The sequence below is a fragment of the Sphaeramia orbicularis genome, chromosome 6, assembly GCF_902148855.1.
Source record: "Sphaeramia orbicularis chromosome 6, fSphaOr1.1, whole genome shotgun sequence".
NCBI classification, from domain to species: Eukaryota; Metazoa; Chordata; class Actinopteri; order Kurtiformes; family Apogonidae; genus Sphaeramia; species Sphaeramia orbicularis.
Window position 1 is genome coordinate 42,668,640 of NC_043962.1, and position 26,226 is coordinate 42,694,865.

The 26,226-nt window shown below is 34.1% G+C and overlaps 1 protein-coding gene across 1 annotated transcript in view; it reads left to right on the plus strand.

Annotated features, from left to right (window-relative positions):
- Positions 1–3,001: 3,001 nt before the first annotated feature.
- The window catches only part of lingo1a (leucine rich repeat and Ig domain containing 1a), an 82,145-nt gene continuing 58,920 nt past the window's right edge, over positions 3,002–26,226 (plus strand). The window contains 1 exon segment of the mRNA XM_030136349.1: positions 3,002–3,302. The gene's annotated coding sequence lies outside the window, so the exon portion shown is untranslated.

The following is a 26,226-nucleotide window of genomic DNA, read 5'->3' on the forward strand; positions in this document are numbered from 1 at the left end:
CTTTAGGCACCATGAAGATGTAGAAAATGCACTATATAAGTTCAGTCCATTTACCATTTATGAACTCTTGTGAGTGTTGGTAGTTAACTCAGTCAGTGTTAAGTTAAAAAGGCAACTCTGGCATAGTGTTAAATAATTAACTCCAATGAAAATGTTAATTTAACTCTGTAAAGTGTGGACCAGTGGCGGCTGCTCGTCTTTCAGACAGGGGAAGCTCATTGTCGGCTTACATCAAAAAAAAAAAAAAGTCAAGTTCTTTAAACATACATTCGGCCCTCTGTTCCTTTTTAAGAAAATGCTCAGTGACCTTATCGTACCAAGTTGGCGTCTTTTCCAGGGACTGGACCAGTGTCCTCTGAATGTCCAGCAGAGCTGGGCTGCTTAGATTGCGTTGGCCCATTGTGTTGTGGGTGTAAGACTTCAGCCTTTTTAAACAACAGATGCTCCTTTCACTCCGACCTAGCCGACAGTTTGATTGATTTAACTATCTACAAAACGATATTAAACTCAAACAGGAAATGATTAAATTATGGAACTGAAACCAGAAAACGCTGAAATTATGTTAAATTGAAACAAGGAAGTACAATGAGTGTGTTTTATTTACGGTGCAAGAAATGAACGAGTAATTTCGTCGTGGTTTCTCTCTTGATTTCACAGCAGAATGTGCGACGGTATTAAACTGAACTGTGTCAGTGAAGAAGTAGATCTGAAAACAGCTGTCAATCAAACGGGATTCAGCCTTTTGACTGATCCTCCAATCAGCACGTGGGATTCTGGCGTCCAGCCCGGCCGAGCTCCGCCCACAGCTCCATTCACCCCCAGAGATGCCTGGCGTCTGGGGGCGGGACAACATCGTGGCATTTATCCAATTACCGTCCAGCTTTGAGGCAATGAAAAAAACTGTTCCACTCAGTCCCATTGAAGCCCAGAGACACCTGCAGTCTATGGACAAATGCACTGAGCAGAGATAGAATGAGAAAACAGCGCAACGGGAATGTATGAGAAGTGAACAACATCGAGTCTGTTGGTTTGTGATAAAGCTGATTCTGAATGAACTCGTCTGTGAGATGAACGTGTTCTAACACATTTGTAGTCAATGAAATGTCAACACAACTGAACATATTTAACCATTTAATTTTTATAATTTTAGGGGACGCCAGGCCTCCCTTGCAGTCTGTGAGAAATCGCCACTGGTGTGGACCTATATAAACTCTGAAAAAGAGTTAAAATCAACTCTGCGGGAGTTGATTCAACACTCTAATTTTTGCTGTGTGTTTTCTCAAAATGAGGAAAAGTGGACATAGAACCAGTTGATTCTCAAGGGATGACATGTCACTGCAGATCATCAACAGCAAAGTTACAGTAATGGTATGAATTGCATTGTATGAGATGATGCCTAAGTGTTCACTGTGTCGGCTGATATGGAACTAAAACAACAAAACCCATGAATATACAGAGTGGGGAAGCAAAATTTACAATGAACATTTAGTTGTTTTTTCTCAGCAGGCACTACGTCAATTGTTTTAAAACCAAACATATATTGATGTCATAATCATACCTAACACTATTATCCATACCTTTTCAGAAACTTTTGCACATATGAGTAATCAGGAAAGCAAACGTCAAAGAGTGTGTGATTTGCTGAATGCACTCGTCACACCAAAGGAGATTTCAAAAATAGTTGGAGTGTCCATAAAGACTGTTTATAATGGAAAGAAGAGAATGACTATGAGCAAAACTATTACGAGAAAGTCTGGAAGATACTATTAAAGAAGAATGGGAGAAGTTGTCAGCCGAATATTTGAGGAACACTTGTGCAAGTTTCAGGAAGTGTGTGAAGGCAGTTATTGAGAAAGAAGGAGGACACAGAATAAAAACATTTTCTATTATGTCAATTTTCTTGTGGCAAATAAATTCTCATGACTTTCAATAAACGAATTGGTCATACACTGTCTTTCAATCCCTACCTCAAAATATTGTAAATTTTGCTTCCCCACCCTGTATAAGAGAACAGCTGTGGAATAGCTGCAAACTGTAGTGACCAGTATGCATGAGAAGGTTAAAGTTCTCATAATTCATGCATGAAAGGGTTAAAATCACAGGAGATAAGACAATGGATCGGATATGTATTAGAGAATAATATACTCCAGGGCTCACCTTCTGGAAGAGGCTTGTATGAGTGTGTATGAGTCTGCAGTATATGAAGCCCACAGTGCCATCAGGCCTTCAAAAGAGGAACTGCTGCTACTTTCTCACCCCCTCCCTCCATCCCTCCCTCCTTCCCTCCTTCATTCCCACCCCTCCCTTCCTCTGTCTCCACTCCAGTCTAGGAGACTTACATCTGATTTTCTTTCTTTATTCTGCCACTAGATTGTCAGAAATATGTTTGCATGGAGCGAAAGTAATGGGAGTTACATTTATTGTGCGCAAATGTGCATGCGCAACCGGGGTGGAGTGTGCGTGTAAGAGAACGAGAGAGTGTGTGAGTGTGTGTGTGTGTATCCTGGACATACAGATCTGGACAGATAGTGATGCTTGACGAAACGAGCCGGATAAATAAAGCAGACAGTGAAGAAACACACACTGTCTGAGTGCGCACTGGGATTAAATACATATACAGTAGACAAGACGCGCGCGCATAGACGCTCATGGACTTTTTTTTTTTTTTTTTTTAACCACACGTACACATTTACACGTACGCGCACGTGAGTAGGACACCGGGCAGGGTGCGTTCCGCCGATCATCTCTCCCTGTTCCCTCCCTCCCTCCTCTGCAAAAAGCGGATTGCCTTTGCCACTGACGACAGCCCGTCGCGCAGAACTGCGAGTGTGTGAGGTTGTGAAGAGACTGCATCAAGGAAAGGAGCGAGAACAGCGCGTTTGCATCGGGAACGTGCGTGGGAGTCTTTCTCTCTTCTATACCTGCCATTTGCATTCCTTCTTTTTATTTCTATAACACTCATTTTTTCGAAGCGCACAGGGAGTCCCATCTCCGACGGTGTGCGTAAATTGGAGGGATTTTTTATTATTATTATCATTATTAACATTATTGGGCTTTTTTTTGCGCGCTGGTGTCGTCCCAGCAACTGCGGTGCGACCGTTTGGGAAGAAAACTAACTGGGGATTTGGAAGAAACGACCGATTGTGTGTGTCTTTTTTTTTTTTTTTTTCCTTTTCTCTTACCCGGTTTTGTTCAAGGAGAGTGACTTGAGATAGTGCGTCTCCATTGAAGTGTTGGTGACTGGGAGTTGCCGTCGCGGAGAAATGCGAAAGGATGCTTGGAAGCAGTGAGGGCTACAGCAGGTGAGTATCCGATCAAGAAGAAACAAGAAGAAAAAATCGCCTACTTTCAAAAAAATACACTCTTTTTTTTTGTTGTTGTTTTTTTAAGGTCTTTTGCTGTGTATACTGTGCGTAAATGGATGCAGTTAGGCTGTGGTTCAAATATCCAGGAGGTTGGAATGCAGCTGTACACCTTGGGTTACTTTGGAGAAAACCTCTAGATATGTACATTAGACTGTGTTCCGGTGTCAAAAAAAGAAAAAAAAAAATCAATTTAGGTGATTCTTTCCTGAAAGTCATTGGAGCTTATTGTGATCTGAAATCAGCTTAAAAAAAAAAAAAAATCTTCCTGTAAGTCTGCGGTGAATATGGTAGATTGGGTTTACAGGACAGAAAAGCAAAGCAAACGGGGACTTGTGTGTGTGTGTGTGTGTGTGTGTGTGTGTGTGTGGTTAGGCGCGTCCTCTGCAGGTAAAATGCATTTAATCCAAACAGATTCGAAATTAATTTACAGATTTGTTATCAATGCACATTTTTTAAGAGTGTAATCGCCTTTTCCTGGCCATTTCTCTCTCTCTCTCTCTATGTGTGTGTGTGTGTGTGTGTGTGTGTGTGAGAGAGAGGACTAGGGTTTAAGCCATTAATCAAATTTAATTGTCCCGCGAATGTGAGTGTGTTTGGACTGAGTGGAGTGTATGTGTGTGTTTGTGCTTGTGTGTGTGTGTGTGTGTGTGTGTGTGTGTGTGTCAGGGGGTGGTGGTGGTGGTGGTGGGGGGGGGGGGGGGGGTGAATTGCTAAATGTTATCTTAATCTAGCCCTTATTTTGCCACATATAGGCAGTGCTGTGATAACATTTCTTATTGTGCAGGAGCAGTCGTGATCCTCCCCATATGCCATTTTATTCATCTGCAAAGATGGCTATCTGTTAAATGGGCAACACAACCCGGGCTTTCTGCTGCAACGGACTATAGTTATAGTGCATTTTTATTGATAATGACTTCAAATATTTGAAGGTTTTAAGGACAACAGTCATGGGGTTTTACATACAGGAACAGCACTGCCTGGGACTGTACAAGGGGGAACTTATTTGTTTATGGTGCCACATGTCGCCTATTGTTTGTTATTCAAGGCAGCATTTGCAGAAGATATAGCCTACGTATAGTGATTTTTTTTTTTTTTTCCCCCCCTTTTTATTGCTCAGCACTGCTTCTTATAATAGCACACACCAAAACAGTTGCGGCAGAGTATCAGAAGACTGTGTGATGCTGTGCCTGCGGATATTCATTAAGTGCTGTAGCTCTATTGGTTATAAATAGCCAGGGGGGGGGGGAGAAGAAGCGGACAGCCAGATAGAACAGAACAGGAGCAACCTCCCGTAGCTGAAACAGCAGAAGAAGATGAAGAAGAAGGAGGAGAAGAAGAAGCACTGTAGTTCTCTTTATCTGGGTTTTGCGACCTAAGATGATAGATAGCTGATACACCTTGAGATAACGCACAGATACATGGTCTAGGGTGTGGCACAAGGGCCCACATAGGTGCATCATGGGATGTTAGGACTTCTTTTGTGACTGTATAGGAATACAGTCGTAGAAAAAAAAAATTATTAGACCATCAAAAGTCATCAAAAGTAACGGTTATGCAATGAAGTATTAACTCCTTTGTGTGTCACGTGATTAAAACCGACAGAAAAAAGAACACGGAATGTCTAAAAGCATTGTTTTTGACAGTACAATGCCATAGAAGGACTTAAAAATTTTGGTTATAATCAAGAAAACATGGAAAACAACTAGATATCAGCTCTGAAATTAAACTCTTATGAGCTATTTGTTATTTGTTGTTATTATATTTGTCTTTAGTTGTACCAGGTATTAAAATGATCAAGAAATTGAAGAAAACAAAGAAAGGGGGTGGTCTAATAATTTTTTCCACGACTGCACATCAGCTGATCGTCTTCTCCTTGATCTCCAAGTGTGTTTGTAACATGATTCAAGAATGGCTTCAAGACACTGGATAGATGATTCCATCTGTTCTCTTACAAATGGATTCTGATTGATGAGTTTATTATTATTATTATTATTATTATTATTATTATTATTATTATTATTATTATTATTATTATTATTATTTAATACCAGCATGCAGTCCTGTTTTCGGCACATTTTCGGCAATTATTAGACCATCAAAAGTAACGGTTATGCAATGAAGTATTAACTCCTGTGTGTGTCATGTGACTAAAACAGACAGAAAAAAGAACATGGAATGTCTAAAAGTATTGTTTTTGTCAGTACAATGTCATAGAAGGAGTTAAAAATTTTGGTTATAATCAAGAAAACATGGAAAACGACAAAATATCAGCTTTGAAATTAAACTCTTATGAGCTATTTTTGCTGTTATTATATGTCTTTAGTTGTACCAGGTATTAATATGAACAAGAAACTGAAGAAAACAAAGAAAGGGGGTGGTCTAATAATTTTTTCCACGACTGCACATCAGCTGATCGTCTTCTCCTTGATCTCCAAGTGTGTTTGTAACATGACTCAAGAATGGCTTCAAGACACTGGATAGATGATTCCATCTGTTCTCTTACAAATGGATTCTGATTGATGAGTTTCATATTGTTATTATTACTTTTTTTTTTTTTTTTTAATACCAGCATGCAGTCCTGTTTTCGGCACATTTTCGGCAATTATTAGACCATCAAAAGTCATCAAAAGTAACGGTTATGCAATGAAGTATTAACTCCTGTGTGTGTCATGTGATTAAAACCGACAGAAAATAGAACACACAATGTCTAAAAGCACTGTTTTTGTCAGTACAATGTCATAGAAGGAGTTAAAAATTTTGATTATAATCAAGAAAACGACTAGATATCAGCTCTGAAATGAAACTCTTATGAGCTATTTTTGTTGTTATTATATGTCTTTAGTTGTACCAGGTATTAAAATGATCAAGAAATTGAAGAAAACAAAGAAAGGGGGTGGTCTAATAATTTTTTCCACGACTGCACATCAGCTGATCGTCTTCTCCTTGATCTCCAAGTGTGTTTGTAACATGATTCAAGAATGGCTTCAAGACACTGGATAGATGATTCCATCTGTTCTCTTAGAAATGGATTCTGATTGATGAGTTTATTATTATTATTATTATTATTATTATTATTATTATTATTATTATTATTATTTAATACCAGCATGCAGTCCTGTTTTCGGCACATTTTCGGCAGTTATTAGACCATCAAAAGTCATCAAAAGTAACGGTTATGCAATGAAGTATTAACTCCTGTGTGTGTCATGTGACTAAAACCGACAGAAAAAAAGAACACGGAATGTCTAAAAGCACTGTTTTTGACAGGACAATGCCATAGAAGGACTTAAAAATTTTGGTTATAATCAAGAAAACATGGAAAACAACTAAATATCAGCTTTGAAATTAAACTCTTATGAGCTATCTTTGCTGTTATTATATGTCTTTAGTTGTACTAGGTATTAAAATGAACAAGAAATTGAAGAAAACAAAGAAAGGGGGTGGTCTAATAAGGGCTGTTTCGTGCTTTCGGCAAATTAGGTGAATGCTTAGGGCCCCCAAGCTACTAGGGGGTCCCAAACCTGCATGTTCAGCCTCATCTGAAGGGAATTAAAATGTCCCGTCTTTATTTGTAGCTATGTCATGTGTTTATTACACCTCTTTTATACTTAAAAATAAAATAAACATAGGATATAAATTAAATAAACTGAAATGATAAGCTGTGGCTGATGGTTTTGTGGCATTATCAGGTCATATTCACTGTCACACAGTTAGTGACGTAGCGGGCCGCCGACAGGTATGATGGGAATGATTGACAGCTACCCACCTACCATTCCTGTTAGCGAGAGTATTAAACAAAACAAACACTGTAATGGCGTCAAAAAGAAGTTATCTCAGTGGTTGTATTTTCTTATGTGAAGTAAACATTTTTTTATAAACACTCAAAATCTGTTTTATTTATTGCTATATATATATATATATATATATATACATATATATATATATATATATAGGGAGAGAGAGAGAGAGAGAGAGAGAGAGAGAGAGAGAGAAAGTTGTTGTTTTCTACATGTTGTATGATAGTTTTCTTATCGGTTTAACTTGCCTGAGATGTTTAATTTCAACTGTAGCCTGTTTTGCTCATGAAGTGTATTAGATTATGGCATCTTAGTAGACCATCTAAAGCAGGGGTGTCAAACTCATTTTGGTTCAGGGGCCATATTTAGCCCAATTTGATCTCAAGTGGGCCAGACCAGTAAAATAATGACTTAATAACCTATAAATAATGACAACTCCAAGTTTTTCTTTTTGTTTTAGTACAAAAAAAACAATTAAATTATGAAAATATTTACGTTTTACAAAAAAGATGTGAATAACCTGAAAAAACTGAAATTTAATTTGAAAAATTAGTGCCGTTTTAACAATATTATGCCTCCACTTATTATTTATACATGTGAATTTACACACAAGGTTACATAAACATTTGGTAACAGGCAGAATATTGTTAAAATTTAGTTTGGAAGTAAAATTTGAACAATTTCTATAATATTCCATCTCTTATTATTAACACAAGTACAGATCATAGTGGATCCATAAATGCACAAAATATTTAGTAACAGGCAGAATATTGTCCAAATTGCACATTTCAGGTTGTTCATCTTTGATTTAATTTATGTATTTATTTTGATTTTATTGTAAAAAAAAAAAAAATAGTTTTGTAAATGTAAATATTTTCACAGTGTAATCTTATTTTTTTCACTTAAGTTTTTTCCACGCAATTTTTCACAAAGTAAATTTGAAGTTGTCATTATTTATGGGTTATTGTTGTTATTTTTACTGTAGATCACATTGGTCTGTATGTGGAACCTGAACCAAAATGATTTGGACAACTTGGACTGTTCAGGTTCATTTTTGCACTTTCATCCTGCGGGCCGGAATGGACCCTTTGGCGGGCCAGATTTGGCCTCTGGGCCGCATGTTTGACACCTGTGATCTAAAGGGTTAGAGATCTCTTCATCATAGTTTGACAAACTAGGAGCCCCCAAACAGCATGTTGCTAAGGGCCCCCATAAAGCTAGAAACAGCCCTGGGTCTATAATAATTTTTTTTCCACGACTATATCAGCTGATCGTCTTCTCCTTGATCTCCAAGTGTGTTTGTAACATGATTCAAGAATGGCCTCAAGACACTGGGTAGATCTGGATCGTCCGTCTGTTCTCTTACAAATGGATTCTGATTGATGAGTTTATTATTATTATTTATTTATTTATTTTTTTTAATACCAGAGTGTGGTCCTGTTTTCGGCACATTTTCCAGTTGACTGGGATCGCTGCTGATGTAATCATGGTTGCCTTGCAGCAGAGGCAGCTGGAACATATGATCCGCTTTGTCCAGACACCCAGTCTTCATTAAACAAATGTGTGGCCACTGACCTTGGCTATCTTCACGTTGTCGATACTAGTTTACCTCTCTGCCCTCTAGAAGGCTGTAGAACAGATTAACTAAAGACAGTCGTGGAAACAATTATTAGACCACCTTTGTTTTTTTTTTTTCAATTTTTGTTCATTTTAACCCTTTCATGCATAGTGGTCACTACAGTGGACAGTTCTTCTCCTTCTGTTCTCTTGTATATTCATGGATTTTGTTGTTTTAGTTCCATATCAGCCAACACAGTGGACACTTATGCATCATCTCATATACTGCAATTCATACCATTACTGTTACTTTGCTGTTCTTGATAAACCTGATCTGCGCTAACATGTTTGAGAGTAAATCAAGTGCTTGTTCTTGTTATTAGACTGTAATTAACAGTTTTTTGTTTTGTTTTTTTTTAAACAAAATGGTTTCTTTTTTGCATATTATCTGCATGAAGTGAATAATGACCTGTATTAGTGTATGTTAAAATGTAAGAAAACATCAAATTAGCTGCATTAAAAATGTTTTTATTTCAACACTGCAATTTATACCATTACTGTAACTTTCCTGTTCTTTGATCTAAATCAATTGCTAATTGTTATTAGACTGTAATTAACAGAGTTTTTTTTTTTTTTGCATATTATCTGAGTGAGTACTAACTAGTATTATAGTATGTTAAAATATGAGGAAACATCAGATTAGCAGCATTAACCTCCTGAGACCCAGGAAAGAGAAAATTTTAGCTTTTGTCTTGATTGGAAACCGCATTTTTTTGTTTCTTTTTCAGATACATTTTTTAAAATTATTTTTATTTATTTATTTATTTTTATGGAATGTCCTTTGCAATGGACAGCATTTTTTTAAGTGAAACTGTCACACTTTTGTCCCCTGCACAGGACAAAAATGTATTGCTGGGTCTCAGGAGGATAAAAATGTTTTTATTTCATAGTTCTTACACAGTATGTCAGTGAATGCATGTTTCTTTACTTTAAAAATTAAATGCATGGTGTTTAGTTCAGTGGACATTTTTGTAGTGCCATGAAAAATAGGTTCATATAAAAAATAATAATAAAAAAAAATAAATAAATCAATCACACTGTTTTTTTAAGCCTAAAGAAACAAAAACACTCAGAAAAAAAATCTTGATTAAGGTTTTCATAATTCATGCATGAAAGGGTTAATAATTATGATAAAATGACAACAACCCAAAAGGCTCATAACATTTTCCATGTTTTCTTGCTAATAACCAAAATCTCTTCAGTTCTTACATTAATATCTATGGCCTTGTACTGCCAAAAACACTGCTTTTAGGCATTCCATGTTTTCTTTTCTCTGTTTTAGTCACATGATACACACAGGAGTTAATAGCTGATTACATAACTATTGTTTTTGATGACTTTTGATGCTCTAATATTTTTTTTCCGTGACTATACGTACACTGCTTTTTTTTTTTTTGCTACTTCTGACATTCTATATTGAATTACATCACCGTTGATCAATGTTTGCAATAAGCATACATAGTGGAAGATATATTACAGTGTTATCAGATGTCACAGGAAATCATGCTCCTCATAACAGCATTATATTTCAGTGAAGTATGGTTACGTCTCAGTACGTTTGAAATTTAATCACTTGTCGAGATAAAGCCGGGTAACCAGTGTGTGTAGCGTTTGAATAATTTGTTAAAGAAAGCTGCTTTTACAAGAGCTCTGTCAGTAGATCTGTGCACAGAGGCTGTAGAGCAGGGGTGTCGAACTCATTTTAGTTCAGGGGCCACATTCAGCCCAATATGATCTCAAGCAGGCCAGACCAGTAAAATAATGACTTAATAACCTATAAATAATGACAACTCCAAGTTTTTCTTTTTGTTTTAGTACAAAAAAAACCCCAAATAAATTATGAAAATATTTACATTTTACAAAAAAGGTGTGAAAAACCTGAAAAAACTGACATTTCATTTGAAAAATTAGTGCAATTTTAATAATATTATGCTTTGACTTATTTATACATGTACATTACACACAATGCTACATAAACATTTGGTAACAGGCAGAATATTGTTAAAATTTTGGAGTTTGGAACTAAAATTTGAACAATTTCTACAATATTACATCTGTTATGATTACACTGGGTTACAAAAAAATGTTTTTTGCAAATTGTCTATGTTTTTTCAAATGAATTAGGACCATTTTGCACCACTAAATCCAAAAATGACATCTGTTTTTCTCAATCAGGTCAGGTTTTTTTGCTAATTTGATTTTGAAAAATTTGATCTTCTCACAAAATTGATTCCATTTTTGTGACTTTATCAGTTGATTTTTTAAATATAGTTCTCACCCAAAATAGGTTTTAAGAGAAAAAAAATCATTTGATCACTTGATTCCTGTTAGGTACAATGGTGTATTCACCGCAGATGTAGCAGAATACGTCAGGCTTATTTTTGCAAGATCTTCTAGTCGAAGCCATTTCATTCACCTGTAATATAAAAAAAAAAACATTAATCATAAATTGGCAAAAGTAAAATCTTCAGAACTTGTTTATTGCAAGAAATATGAAAGAATTTTGCAACATATGATGTGAAAATGCCCATAAATGTAAGCAAAAATGTTAAAAAGCCAATATGTAGCATAGTTCAGAAAGTTGACCTGATTGAGCAAAATTAATGTGATTTTGGGATTCAGCACACCAAAATTATCCTAAATCAGCTCCAAAAACTTAATAAATTTGTTGTTGACCAGTGTTATTATTAACACAACTCCAGATCACAGTGGATCCATAAATGCACCAAACATTTAGTAACAGGCAGAATATTGTTAAAAGTGCACATTTCGGGTTCATCTTTGTTTTTATTTACGCATTTATTCATATTTTATTGTGAAAGAATAGTTTTGTAAATGTTAATATTTTCACAGTGCAATGTTATTTTTTCCCTGAATTTTTTTCCACATAATTTTTCACAAAGAAAATTTGGAGTTGTCATTATTTATGGGTTATTGTTGTTATTTTTGCTGTAGATCACGTTGGTCTGTATGTGGAACCTGAACTAAAATGATTTGGACAACCTGGACTGTTCAGGTTCATTTTTGCGCTTTCATCCTGCAGGGCCGGAATGAAAGATTTGGCGGGCCAGATTTGGCCCCCGGGCCACATGTTTGACACCTGCGCTGTAGAGATTTGAGTGGGTGATAATGTTACGAACTGTGATGTTAGTGCATGGTGACTGATCACTAGCGTGCCTTCTCACAACACATGAAATGACCAATACTGTTAGTGACCGGGCTAATGTTGGGCTTTTGACGCGTTAGCATATCTCCTGGAGACACTCATCCTGGGTGTAAAGCTGACACCTACTGCACTGACAAGGTGTTTATTAGCTCCCAGTTGTAAGGCCATGATGCCTGCATAATTCTACGGTGACACAGCGCTGAGAGTTTTCATCAGGGACAGCAATTATGTTGTTTTTATAAGACCCAGCTGCCATTGTACTTGATGCCACTACCTTGATATGTTGCTGCCCGAGGCTGGATAGGCATGTTTATTAAAAAAAAAAAAAAAAAAAAAAAAAAAAGGCCTTCGGTGGGATCATAGTAGCTGTTTGATATGAGGGGGGAGGGAGGTTCTTGTTCACAAGTCGCTGTTGTCCTTGGTAGGTACGTCGATCAGAAGAAGGAGCAGATGCAAGAGCTGTTGAAATATCATCAGCATTTGTTGGTATTTCTTTTTAAAGTTTCAGCAGTGCAATCCCTTGGAGTGTATAATCTCACTTGTGAATTTTTTCCCTAAAAATATCACCTCATTATAATTTTATAGACCGTGGCCTCCTTTTGACCACTATTCTGAATGTCAGTTTAGGAAATACAGTATAACAGGCCACCAGTTGGTTTACAAGTTTACTCATCAGTACAATATATACGATACAATGGGTCACATTTTGCATATATCGGTGCATTATACCTTATTTATTTATTTATTTATTTATTTAAACTCTTTCATGCATAGTGGTCACTCCAGTGGACAGCTATTCTACAATGTAATTTAACCTCAACTTCTATGAGACTACCTGCATAATATCTGCATGAGAGAATATACAGGCTAGGACATCAAATATTATTAATATTTAACCCATAAAGACCCAGCGCTTCTTTGATGGCAGTTCCCGAATGATTTTTTTTCTCTCTATTTACCCTTTTTTTAAGTATTTATCACCACTTATTATTATATTATCCTCCTCATTTAGCTTTTTTTTTTTTTTTTGTGTACAGGGTGGGGAAGCAAAATTTACAATGAACATTTAGTTGTTTTTTTCTCAACAGGCACTATGTCAATTGTTTTGAAACCAAACATATATTGATGTCATAATCATACCTAACACTATTATCCATACCTTTTCAGAAACTTTTGCCCATATGAGTAATCAGGAAAGCAAACGTCAAAGAGTGTGTGATTTGCTGAATGCACTCGTCACACCAAAGGAGATTTCAAAAATAGTTGGAGTGTCCATAAAGACTGTTTATAATGGAAAGAAGAGAATGACTATGAGCAAAACTATTACGAGAAAGTCTGGAAGATACTATTAAAGAAGAATGGGAGAAGTTGTCACCCCAATATTTGAGGAACACTTGCACAAGTTTCAGGAAGCATGTGAAGGCAGTTATTGAGAAAGAAGGAGGACACATAGAATAAAAACATTTTCTATGATGTAAATTTTCTTGTGGCAAATAAATTCTCATGACTTTCAATAAACTAATTGGTCATACACTGTCTTTCAATCCCTGCCTCAAAATATTGTAAATTTTGCTTCCCCACCCTGTAGAGTAGGTATTTTCCTATATTTAGCCCTTTCACACATACTGGTCACTACAGTGGACAGCTATTCTACAGCTGTTCTCTTGTATATTCATGGGTTTTGTTGTTTTAGTTCCATATCAGCCAACACAGTGGACGCTTATACATCATCCTATACACTGCAATTCATCCCATTACTGTAACTTTGCTGTTCTTGATAAACCTGATCTGCAGTGACATGTTTTAGTGTAAATCACTTATTATTTGTTAGACAAAAAGTTTGTCTGTTTGGTTTTTTTTTTGCATATTACCTCCATGAAGTGAGTAATAACTAGCAGTAGAATATGTTAAAATGTGAGAAAACATCAGATTAGTAGGACTAAAATCTTTTCATTTATTTTTATCTCACTTTCTGATATTGGGTTTTAAACACGTTTCTTTACTTCAAAAATTAAATGCATTGGACATTTTTGTAACTTCATTAAAAAAAAAAAAAAAATCAGTTGCTTTTTTTTCATGCCTAAAGGGGGATAAAAACAAGAAGAAAGAAAAAAATCTTGACTATGGTTGTCATAATTCGTGTATGAAAGGGTTAATCTGTCGATCATGTTGATGTTCATTGAAGCTCAGAGTAAATTCTAAGGTTATTAAATCACAAACAGCAAAAACAGGAAAAAAAAAGAGTGACTTTTTCAGCAAATTTATCAGTAATTAAGTGTGTCCATCCACTGTCATTGATCCAACTCCATGGGTTTTACTGGTGAATCAATGTTGTAGAAGATGGCGGTGTTTCCATGGTAACTACGGAGCCTCTGAACGTCCAAATATGGTCATATCTGATGACCATGAAAAGATGAAAAACTGTATTTTACACCAATTATTGACATTTCCATGCAGTTAAAAAACTGTCCAGCTGAGTGGACATTTTTTAACTACATGAAAAATAGGTTCATCAAAAAATTTCAATCGCATCGAGAAAAAAAAAAAAAAAAAGACTAACGTTCTCATAATTCATGCATGAAAGGGTTAAACAATGTAAATTCTATCTCCGACACCTAGTTAAGGATCTTAGATGTTCAGTACTAGGGTTGTGTATCGGCAAGAATCTACTGATATGATACAAATCACAATACTATGATCACGATACAATATATCATGTAACTGTTAAAAAGGCAATTTTTTCGCTTGTTGCTTTTTTTTTTTTTTTTTTTTTTTTTTTGGTTATTTCTTGAAGAATTGAATTACACCAGAAATCTGCACAAATACTAAACACATTTTTATTCGATCACAACAGGATCTATATCACAAAATGTTCCTGTGTTCAAACTGAAATGATGTTTTACAGACATTACAGTTTAAGATCCTGTTCAAATGTTCATATTCTGTTAGTTCACAACTAACATCAGAACATTATTTTTAGTTCAATCCCAAAAAAGGAACTAACGTTATTTGATAAAAGAGTGTTAAATAATAAGAAATAAAAAAACAAAAACAAAAAAAAAAAAAACAAAAATGAACCTCCACAATATCTGCATTTGAATAAATACCTAAAAATATCGATACAGTACTTTTTAATATCGACACAGTATTGTCAAATGTTCATATTCTATTAGTTCAGAACTAACATCAGAACATTATTTTTAGTTCAATCCCAACAAAGGAACTAACGTTATTTGATAAAAGAATGTTAAATAATAAGAAATAAAAAAAGAAAAACAAAAAAACATAAATGAACCTCCACAATATCTGCATTTGAATAAATACCTAAAAATATCGATACAGTACTTTTTAATATCGATACAGTATTGTGAAATGAAATATTGCGATATATTGCAGAACTGATATTTTCTTACACCCCTACTCAGTGCATGTGTGTTCACTAGGGGTGTTAGAAAAATATCGGTTCTGCAATATATCGCGATATTAAAAATTACTGTGTCAATATTTTTAGGTATTTATTCAAATACAGATATGACGGAGGTTCATTTTTGTTTTTTTTGTTTTTCTTTATTGTTTATATCTTATTTATTATTACTTAACACTCTTTTATTAAATAATGTTAGTTCCTTTGTTGGGATTGCACAAAAATAATGTCATGAACTAATAGAATATGAACATTTGAACAGGATCTTAAACCGTAATGTCTGTAAAACATAATTTAAGTTTTAACACAGGAAAATTTTGTGATATAGCCTTAGATATTGTTCTGATCAAATAAAAATGTGTTTAGTATTTGTGCAGATTTCTGATGTAATTCAATTCTTCCAGGAAATAATCATTAAAAAAAAAAAAGAAACAAACAAAAAATTGCCTTTTTAACAGTATCATGATATATCGTATCGTGATCCAAGTATTGTGATTTGTATTGTATCGCCACATTCTTGCCAATACACACCTCAGTTATTCACATATAGATTCCTGAGAAAATATGACGTGAAAATATCTTTTGTTGTGTGAGTCTAAGTGCTCAGTTTTAACCATTCTTGCATGTCATGTATGTAATGTAATGCCCTCCACTTTACTTTCAACAAGGCGATAGTGGCTATTCATTGAAACAAATTACAAAATTAATGACATTAGCCTTCATCTCATAATGTTATATGCATTAACATAATTATTACATACACTAATCCAGAATTTACACAAAAAAATGCAACGTGGTATTTATTATCAGTGATACTGTTTCTAGAGCAACAAATATCACATTATTATTATGCAAAAACAGTCACATAATACGCAGTCTGGCGAGGGCTCATTCTAATCAGAAAGAGCTATACGAGAGGGCTAATTACTGTTATATCTATGTTAGTCGTTGAATTACTGCTCTATGTGAAATGTCATTGCACAGTAGAGCCTTGTCAGAGCCATGTCAGAAGCATGTCTAAATGCCATGTATCCACATTAGCCTGTAGGGTCTATTCACCTTTAAAGGATTAATATTAGAAAAAAAGCACATGAATTCTAATTGCAATGTCATGAAAAAAATGTCTTGAGGGAAGCTCTGCAAAGGTGCGGGGTGAGAATGACGTTATTGTCTCTGCATGGAAATAGGAAAGTGACAGCAAAGGCAAAGAAAAGAAGTTCTTTTAACCCTTTTATGCATAGTGGTCACTGCGGTGGACAGTTCTTCTCCAGCTGTTCTCTTGTATTTTCATGGATTTTTGTTGTTTTAGTTCCATATCAGCCAACACAGTGGACACTTATCCATCATCCCATAATACACTGCAATTCATACCATTACTATAACTTTGCTGTTCTAGATAAACATGATCTGCACTAACATGTTTGAGTGTAAAAAAAAAAAAAAAAAATTGGTCATTGTGATTAGAGCAGGGGTGTCAAACTCATTTTCTTCCAGGGGTCACATTCAGTCCAATTTAATCTGAAGTGGGCCAAACCAGTAAAGTAATAGCATGACAACCAGTAAATAATGACAACTCCAAATTGTTTTAGTGCAAAAAATTACATTCAATTATGTCAATATTTACATTTACAAACTATCCAAACAAAAAAGAATGTGAATAACCTGAAAAAAATGAAATTTGTTAAGAAAGATAAGTACAATTTTATCAATTTTCTGCCTCGATTTAATCATTTATACATATGCATTACAGATCAGATCTACAAAGGAACAAAACATTCAGTAACAGGCAGAATATTGTTAAAATTGCACTTAATTTTCTTCAAATATTTTCAGTTATTCACATTTTATTATTAAAGGATAGTTTGTTAATGTAAACATTTTCATAATTTCATGTTTTTTGCACTAAATCAAAGAGAAAAAAATGGTGTTGTCATGTATTTATGTGTTATTATGATATTATTTTTTAGTTTGATGCCCTAACTTGCACTTTGCAAATTCATCCCGTGGACCGGATTGGACCCTTTGGTGGAATAAAAGGCAGAATATTGTTAAAATTACACATTTTTTCAGATTTTTCATATTTTTTTTGGAAATTTACATTTTCTGTGAAATGATAGTTTGTTTTATACAGGAAAATTACATGAAAATATTTACATTTACAAAGAGAAACATTTGGAGTTGTATGTATTTATAGGTTATTATGATAATATTTTTCCTGGTCTGTATGTGGAACCTGAACCAAAATTTTTGTGAATATTTTCAGCGTAATTTTTGCATTTCATAAATTCATCCTGCGGGCCAGATTAGAACCTTTGGTGGGCCACATTTGGCCCCCGGGCCGCATGTTTGACACCTGTGCACTAAACATTTAATAAAAGTCAGAATATTGTTAAAATTACACATTTTTTCAGGTTTTTCTTTTTTTTTTTTTTGGATATTTACATTTTCTGTGAAATGACAGTTTGTTTTAGTGTAAATACAGGAAAATTACATGAAAAAGATTTACATTTACAAAGAGAAACATTTGGAGTTGTATGTATTTATAGGTTATTATGATAATATTTTTCCTGGTCTGTATGTGGAACCTGAACCAAAATTTTTGTGAATATCTTCAGTGTAATTTTTGCATTTCAAAAATTCATCCCACGGACCGGATTGGAACCTTTGGCGGGCCGGTTTTGGCCCCCGGGCCACATGGTTGACACCTGTGCACTAAACATTTAATAACAGGCAGAATATTGTTTAAATTACACATTTTTTTTAGGTTTTTCATATTTTTTCAGGATATTTACATTTTCTCTGAAATGGTACTTTGTTTTAGTGTAAATACAGGAAAATTACATGAAAAAGATTAACATTTACAAAGAGAAACATTTGGAGTTGTATGTATTTATAGGTTATTATGATAATATTTTTCCTGGTCTGTATGTGGAACCTGAACCAAAATTTTTGTGAATATCTTCAGTGTAATTTTTGCATTTCATAAATTCATCCCACGGACCGGATTGGAACCTTTGGCGGGCCACATTTGGCCCCCGGGCCGCATGTTTGACACCCCTGAATTAGACTGTAATTAATAGGGTGTTTTATTTATTTTTTTATTTTTTTTTAAAGTTTTTGGGTTTTTTTTCATATCATCTCCATGAAGTGAGTAATACCTAGTATTAGAGTATGTTAAAATGTGCGAAAACATCAGATTAGCTGCATTAAAAATGTTTTTATTTCATAGTTCTCACACAGTTTATCAGTAAATACATGTTTCTTTGCTTCAAAAATTAAAAGCATGGTGTCCAGCTCAGTGGACATATTTGTCACTCCATGAAAAATAAGTTTATAAAAAATGCAATCACTTTTATTTTTTCATCCCCAAAGAGGAATAAAAACACTCAGGACAAAAAAAAAATCTTGATTGTGATTCTCATAACTCATGCACGAAAGGGTTAAAATGCAAAGTGTTAAAAAAGGAGCTGCTTATTGTTTGCAGTGTTTTTTAAGTAACTATAGACTCTGGAAGCCCTGACCCTACATGTCAATATCATCCACAGTACTCAGAATTCCATTTAAAGTATGTTACAATATACACACTCACATTGTAATAACTTCACCTAGAGCTACTTGGAGGACACACCATTAAAAAAAAAAGGCATTGATGATTGTAAGGTTATGAGGTCAAGGGTTGGGGAGGTATTATTGTGCTTACTAAAGCTCCTCTCCAACCCCCCTGGAGATGACATTTGTATTCATCGCATAGGGACTAATCAATGCCGCCTCTGTTGCCAGGCAGGATTAAACTTAGACACCCGTCTTTCAGATGATCATATGAAATCATCTGTCTCTGCTGAGCTGCTCATGAGCCATAAATTGTAGGCGCTCTGACTTTCAGCTCAGGATTGAAGCTAGAGATAAAACAACCAAACTGACGTTATTGAATTAATGCCAGAGTCTGTCAGGCCACAAACACTACAAGTTTTATTCGTTTATTTCCTGTTACAGCTAGGGATGTAATGATTACCGGTATAACGATAAACTGTGGTAAAATTGCAAACTGTTAGTATAACTGTTTAAATTCTAATTATCATGATTACTGTGTTTGATTACCGCACTTTTAAGGAAAAAAATAAAAAAAACCTATGTAAAGATCTGCTTTTATGTCAAATATTTGAGTATAGTTTTAATTTATTACAATTTTAATTTTCTATACCTAATATTTGGAACCAATATTCACTTTTAAAGTCTTTGAAAAGGTTTGTTAAGCATCTTTGTGTTATTTATGCAATAAAGTATATACATTTTTCAACTCGGATTTTATATATTTTGTGTGTTTTCTGGCCTTTTACGTTTATATAGTAGGTTAAAGTGGAAAAAATAATAGGCAGATGATATAAATGAAGTTGTGCTGAAATAAAAGATCCCAAACATGGGTATAGTAAACATTTGTTTATATAGTATATTAGGGATGTAACGATTACCAGTATAACAATAAACCGCGGTAAAAATGCAGACGGTAAGTATTACTGTTTAAATTCTAATTATCATGATAACCGTGTTTGATTACCGCACTTTTAGGGAACAAAACCCTATGTAAAGATCTGCTTTTATGTCAAATATTTGAGTATATTTTTAATTTATTACAATTTTAATTTTTTATACCTACTATTTGGAACCAATATTCATTTTTAAAGTCTTTGAAAAGGTTTGTTAAGCATCTTTGTGTTATTTATACAATAAAGTATATACATTTTTCAAATCGGAATTTTTTTTTTGTGCGTGTATTTTCTGGGCTTTTATGTTTATATAGTAGGTTAAAGTGGAAAAAAATAATAGGCAGATGATATAAATGAAGTTGTGCTGGAGAAAAAAAGATACCAAGCATGGGTATAGTAAACATTTGTTTATATAGTATATTAGGGATGTAACGATTACCAGTATAACAATAAACCGCAGTAAAATTGCAGATGGTTAGTATTACTGTTTAAATTCTAATTATCATGATAACCATGTTTGATTACCGCACTTTTAGGGAAAAAAAACAAACTATGTAAAGCTATGCTTTTATGTCAAATATTTGAGAATAGTTTTAATTTATTACAATTTTAATTGTCTATACCTACTATTTGGAACCAATATTCATTTTTAAAGTCTCTGAAAAGGTTCGTTAAGCATCTTTGTGTTATTTATACAATAAATTATATAAATTTTTCAAATCTGATTTTTTTTTTTTTGTGTGTGTGTGTGTATTTTCTGGGCTTTTATGTTTATATAGTAGGTTAAAGTGAAAAAAAAAATAAAAAAAAAAATAGGCAGATGATATAAATGAAGTTGTGCTGAAAAAAACAGATACCAAACATGGGTATAGTAAACATTTGTTTATATAGTATATAAAGGCAAAATCAAAAGTACTGAAAAACAGACAAAATAGGCTCAGACCACTAAAGGTTAAAACATTTGAATCTTTCTGCCAACAGAAGGTACATTGTGCCAATTATTATTATTATTATTATTATTATTATTATTATTATTATTATTATTGTATTTATTTTTATACAACTTGGTTTAATTATTTCAGTGTGTATATAAATACTTTTTGAACATTTTGAGCACAATTTCAATAATAAGGCGATAATAATGATAACTGTGATCATTTTGGTCATAATCACCATGATGTGAAATTTTCATATCGTTACATCCCTAATTACTGCATATACTGTAATTAATTTCAGGGTGCGCATGGTTATTTTGGTGATATTTCAGTAAAAATGCACCTGCAAACTGACATAAATTTTATATCCGTTCTTATTTATAATGCTTTCCCTTTCCATCTGGAGACAATGCGTATTATTTTCTCATTTGATACCCCTACATGCATTCATAACAAGACTCTGAATGAATTGTTTTGCAGTGTTGATGATTAGTATTGTGGTATTGTGTGGCAAAATTATATGTTGCATCTTTTTTAGAGAAAGCTTTCATTCAGTTCTGTGCCGCTGAGGAAACACAATAGTGGAATAACAATAAACCAGTAGCTCCACTTACACAGCCGCACTTGAATGAAAACTATGATATGTTCCATAAGTGGGAACAAGATTTGTTTTTGTGCCTCACCTCCCTGATATAATGGCTGTTACATGGTGTTTAGTCCAGTACTAGTGCTCTCCACTCTCTTTTTCCGCTGTCTAGTAGGTTGACCGAGCAAATACTTAAGATCTGAAGTTGTCATTATGGAAGTATTTCAGACGTTACAACAGACAGTACACAGGCGTCATTCAATTTTTTGCATCTTTAACCCTGTAAAGCCTGAACCATTAAATCACTGACGGAAAATTCCAGTTCTTTGAAACTGGAGCCTTTTTTTTATTGGTCCTACTGAACAACAAATACATTTTTTTTTTTCAAATATCAGTTTCCATGTATGAGTTTCAATTTTGTATCATATTTGATACGTTGGGTCTCAATGGTCAAATTTGTTATTTTTCATATATTACAGTTTAATATGTGTTGTTTGCTTACGAAGTTTGAAAATATAAACAGACACCTTTGGCACAGCAGCAAATTTTGCCCAATTCTTTTCAATCAAAAATGCTGAAGTGAGGGTGGGGGGTACATTTCAGGGGGTACTCCACTGTAAAAAGTTTGAGAACCACTGGCTTAAAGACAGCTGGAATTATATTTCCCCTATAAATATTACAGCAGGCAATTGCTTTGTTAATCTATGCTTGTCTTTTTTTTTTTTTTTTTTAACATGAACTTTAACCCTGTAAAGCCTGAACCATTAAATCACTGACAGAACATTCCAGTTCTTTGAAATTGGAGCCTTTTTTATTGGTCCTTCTAAACATCAATTTTTTTTTTTTTTTTTTTTTTTCAAATATCAATTTCCATGTATGAGTTGCACTTTTGTATCATATTTGAGACATTGGGTCTCAATGCTCAAATTTGTTATTTTTCATATATTACAGTTAAATATGTGTTGTTTGTTTACGAAGTTTTGAAAATATAAACAGACACCTTTGGCACAGGAGCAAATTTTGCCAAATTTTCAATCAAAAATGCTGAAGTGAGGGTGGGGGGTACTCAGTTAAAAAAGTGTATTTCAGGGGGTGCTCCACTGTAAAAAGTTAGAGAACCACTGGCTTAAAAGACAGCTGGCATTATATTTCTCCTATAAATATTACAGCAGGCAATTGCTTTGTAAATCCATGCTTGTAATTTTTCTTTTTTTTTTTTTTTTAACGTGAACTTTAACCCTGTAAAGCCTGAACCATTAAATCATTGACAGAAAATTCCAGTTCTTTGAAACTGGAGCCTTTTTTATTGGTCCTACTGAACAGCACATACTTTTTTTTTTCAAATATTGATTGCCATGTATGAGTTTCAATTTTGTATCATATTTGATACATCGGGTTTCAATGCTCAAATTTGTTATTTTTCATATATTAAAGTTAAATATGTGTTGTTTGTTTACAAAGTTTTGAAAATATAAACAGACACCTTTGGCACAGGAGCAAATTTTGTCTAAATATCAATTTCCATGTAAGAGTTTCAGTATTGTATCATATTTGATACATTGCATCTCAGTGCTCAAATTTTTTTTTTTTTTTACAAACAAAAACATAATGTTAACACAAATATGTCTAATAAATTGGTAATTCCTTTTCAAAATTGGCAAAGTTCTTCCTCCTTCCTCATTAATGACAGTCTTGTAGTGTCACTGGAAAGACCTCTGGTGAACGGATTCCTCCCCCCTGGTGGATTATTTGTGTATTGCATGTATCTAATTGTATACATTAGGTTTTTCAAGAAAAAAAATACCACACTGATCATGTAGAGGGCTTCAAAACTCATGTACCAAATATGATACGTTTGGCATTATAGGGTTAACCCTTTTTAAGGCACTCCTTGAATTAAAAAAATTAACCTTAGTATGTCATGGGACATTGTTGTCTACCTCATCTTGCCATAAAATGTCCAAGCACCACTTGCGAAAAACTAAACACATGCAATAAAGCAACTGTTATACGGTCGTAAACTGGCAAAAATCACTCATATTCACTATTTACAGCTAAAAATTTTCTATAAAATCTCTCTGAATCACTGTATAATGTTCTACATACCCTATATGGTTCTATATTTAAAGTTTGTGGAAATTACCAAAAATAGTCACTTGCCCAATAAAGGAGTAAGTAGCATTTCTGAGATGCACATGCTCAGGGTCCAACCCATCAGCATCTTGAAAATTATTGTGAAACCCAGAATGTGTCACTAAAACCCACAAATCCTTTTAGATTTAATGGAAAACACAGATAATTGTGTTTAGGTTTGGAAAGGCCGCTCCATGATATTTGGATTGACATAATAACTCACATATTCTAATGTTTTTTAGATCCATTACCCTCCTCTGTTGGCGGACCGTCGACAGCCTGATTCAAGACAACAGGGTCCATGCGTTTTGATATAAAGGGCAGATGCTTTTAGTTCCCTAAAAGCTCACTTTCACTATCTCTTCGGAGCTCTTTTTTTGCTTAACTCCCCTAAAAGCTCTCTCTAGTCTTCTGTCTCTCTGTCCTCCTCCACCTTCCCTCACTGTCAGAGTATAGAGGAAGAAAGACGGGAATGACTGAGCATTGTAAAAAGAACTGCTAATACTGTTGATGGAGGAGAGCAAAAGTGCATGGAGGAAACAAGAGGTCAGATTTCAGGTTATCGACCAGACGGAGTGCCATGAAGAGATGTTAGTTTGCTTGACATGAACAAGCAACAGCAATACTAGCAACAGCCAGACCAAAAAAAAAGCAAAGAAAAAGAATCTCATGTGTTGGAGAAATTCTGTGACTGCATTATCATTATACCAGTATACACCATAACACTGAAATAATATACACATCATTATAAGTGCTGTTGCAAAATGACAAGTAGAATTAAATATAGTCATCAGTGCAGGGCCTGTTTCCATGACAGCACATCTATAATGTTCGCTGCAAATTATTTGGTTCTTACCAAGATAAAAAAAACAAACAAACTTAGACATAGAAGTGTTAGATCATTTATTTTGTTTTAACCCTTTATAGGACACTCATTGAAATACTCTGAAATTCAAAATTTTAGCCTTAGTGTGTTCTTGGACATCATCATCTACCTCCTTTTGTCATAAAACACCCAAGCATCACTGACTACAAACAAAACACATGCAATAAAACAACTATTATAAGGTCATAAACCGGCAAAAATCACTCATATTCACTATTTACAGCTTAAAAATTTCTATAAAATATCTCTGAATCACTGTATAATGTTTTAAAAACCAACATCCTTGAATTAGGGCTGAACGATATGGACAAAATTTCATATCTCGATATTCATGCCAGATATCTCGATACGATATGACAACGGCTTCGGTGGAAAACCAAGCGTTTTTCAGAAAAATACAAACATCATTTTACAAAAGAATGTGGAAAGTGCAGTTTTATTTATAAGAACTCACTGCCAGTCATCAACATTAACATAAAGTACGAATAAATAAATTACAAATCAAACATTTTACATACACATTTTACACTGTACATGCAGGGCGAGCACGCGGGAAATCTATATTGTTTATATTGTTGCTTTTTCTATATTAATATCTTGAATGTTCATATCTAGATATAGATACGATAACGATATATCTTTCATCCCTAGCTTGAATAAATGATAAAATTCCAGTTCTTTGAAACTGGAGCCTTTATCGGTCCTTCTGAACAAACAAAAAATGTTTTTTATCAAAATATCAATTTCCATGTCTGAGTTTCAATTTTGTATCATATTTGATACATCGGGTCTCAATGCTCAAATATTATTATTTTTGAACAAACAAAAACATAATATAACACAAATGTCTAACAAATTGGTAATTCCTTTTCAAAACTGACAAACTTCTTCCTACTTCCTCATTAATTTAATCTTGTAATGTCACTGGAAAGACCTTTGGTGAACAAATTCCTCCCCCCTGGTGGATTATCTGTGTATTGCATGTATCTAATTGTATACATCAGGTTTTTCAAGAAAAAAAATATCGTACTGATCATGTAGAGGACTTCAAATCTCAAGTATCAAATATGATACATTTGGTGTTAGAGAGTTAAGAAGGAGAAGTATAAAAAACATTACTGTGGCCATCACTATCTTCTTACAATAGGCAAAAACAGTGCTAATAGTACTGCAAAAGTAATTGGAATCCAAAATAACAATTGAAAACTACTGGACTTCTGCTCTGACAATGTTCCCAAACTCTGAGGACTGGTTTTTCTATCTATACATCAGGTTTTTCAAGAAAAAATACCACACTGATCATGTAGAGGGCTTCAAAACTCATGTATCAAATATGATATGTTTGGTATTAGAGGGTTAACCCTTTATAGGGCACTCATTGAAATACTCTGAAATTCCACATTTTGCCTTAGTGTGGTATTGGACATCATCATCTACCTCTTGCCATAAAACATCCAAGCACCACTTGCTAAAAATTAAACATATGCAATAAAACAACTGGTATAAGGTCATAAACCGGCAAAAATCACTCACATTCACTATTTAGAGCGAAAAAATGTCTGTAAATTCTCCCTGAATCACTGTATAATGTTATAAAAACCAACATGCTTCTTGACCTCACTGAGGCACGGGACTGGCCCTATATTTAATGTTTGAGGAAATTACCAAAAATATTCATTTGCCCAATAAAGGGGTAAGTAGCATTTCTGAGACGCACATGATCAGGGTCCAACCAATCAACATCTTGAAAATTATCATGAAACCCAAAATGCGTCACTAAAACCCACAAACCCTATTAGAGTCAATGGAAAACATGGATAATTGTGTTTATCA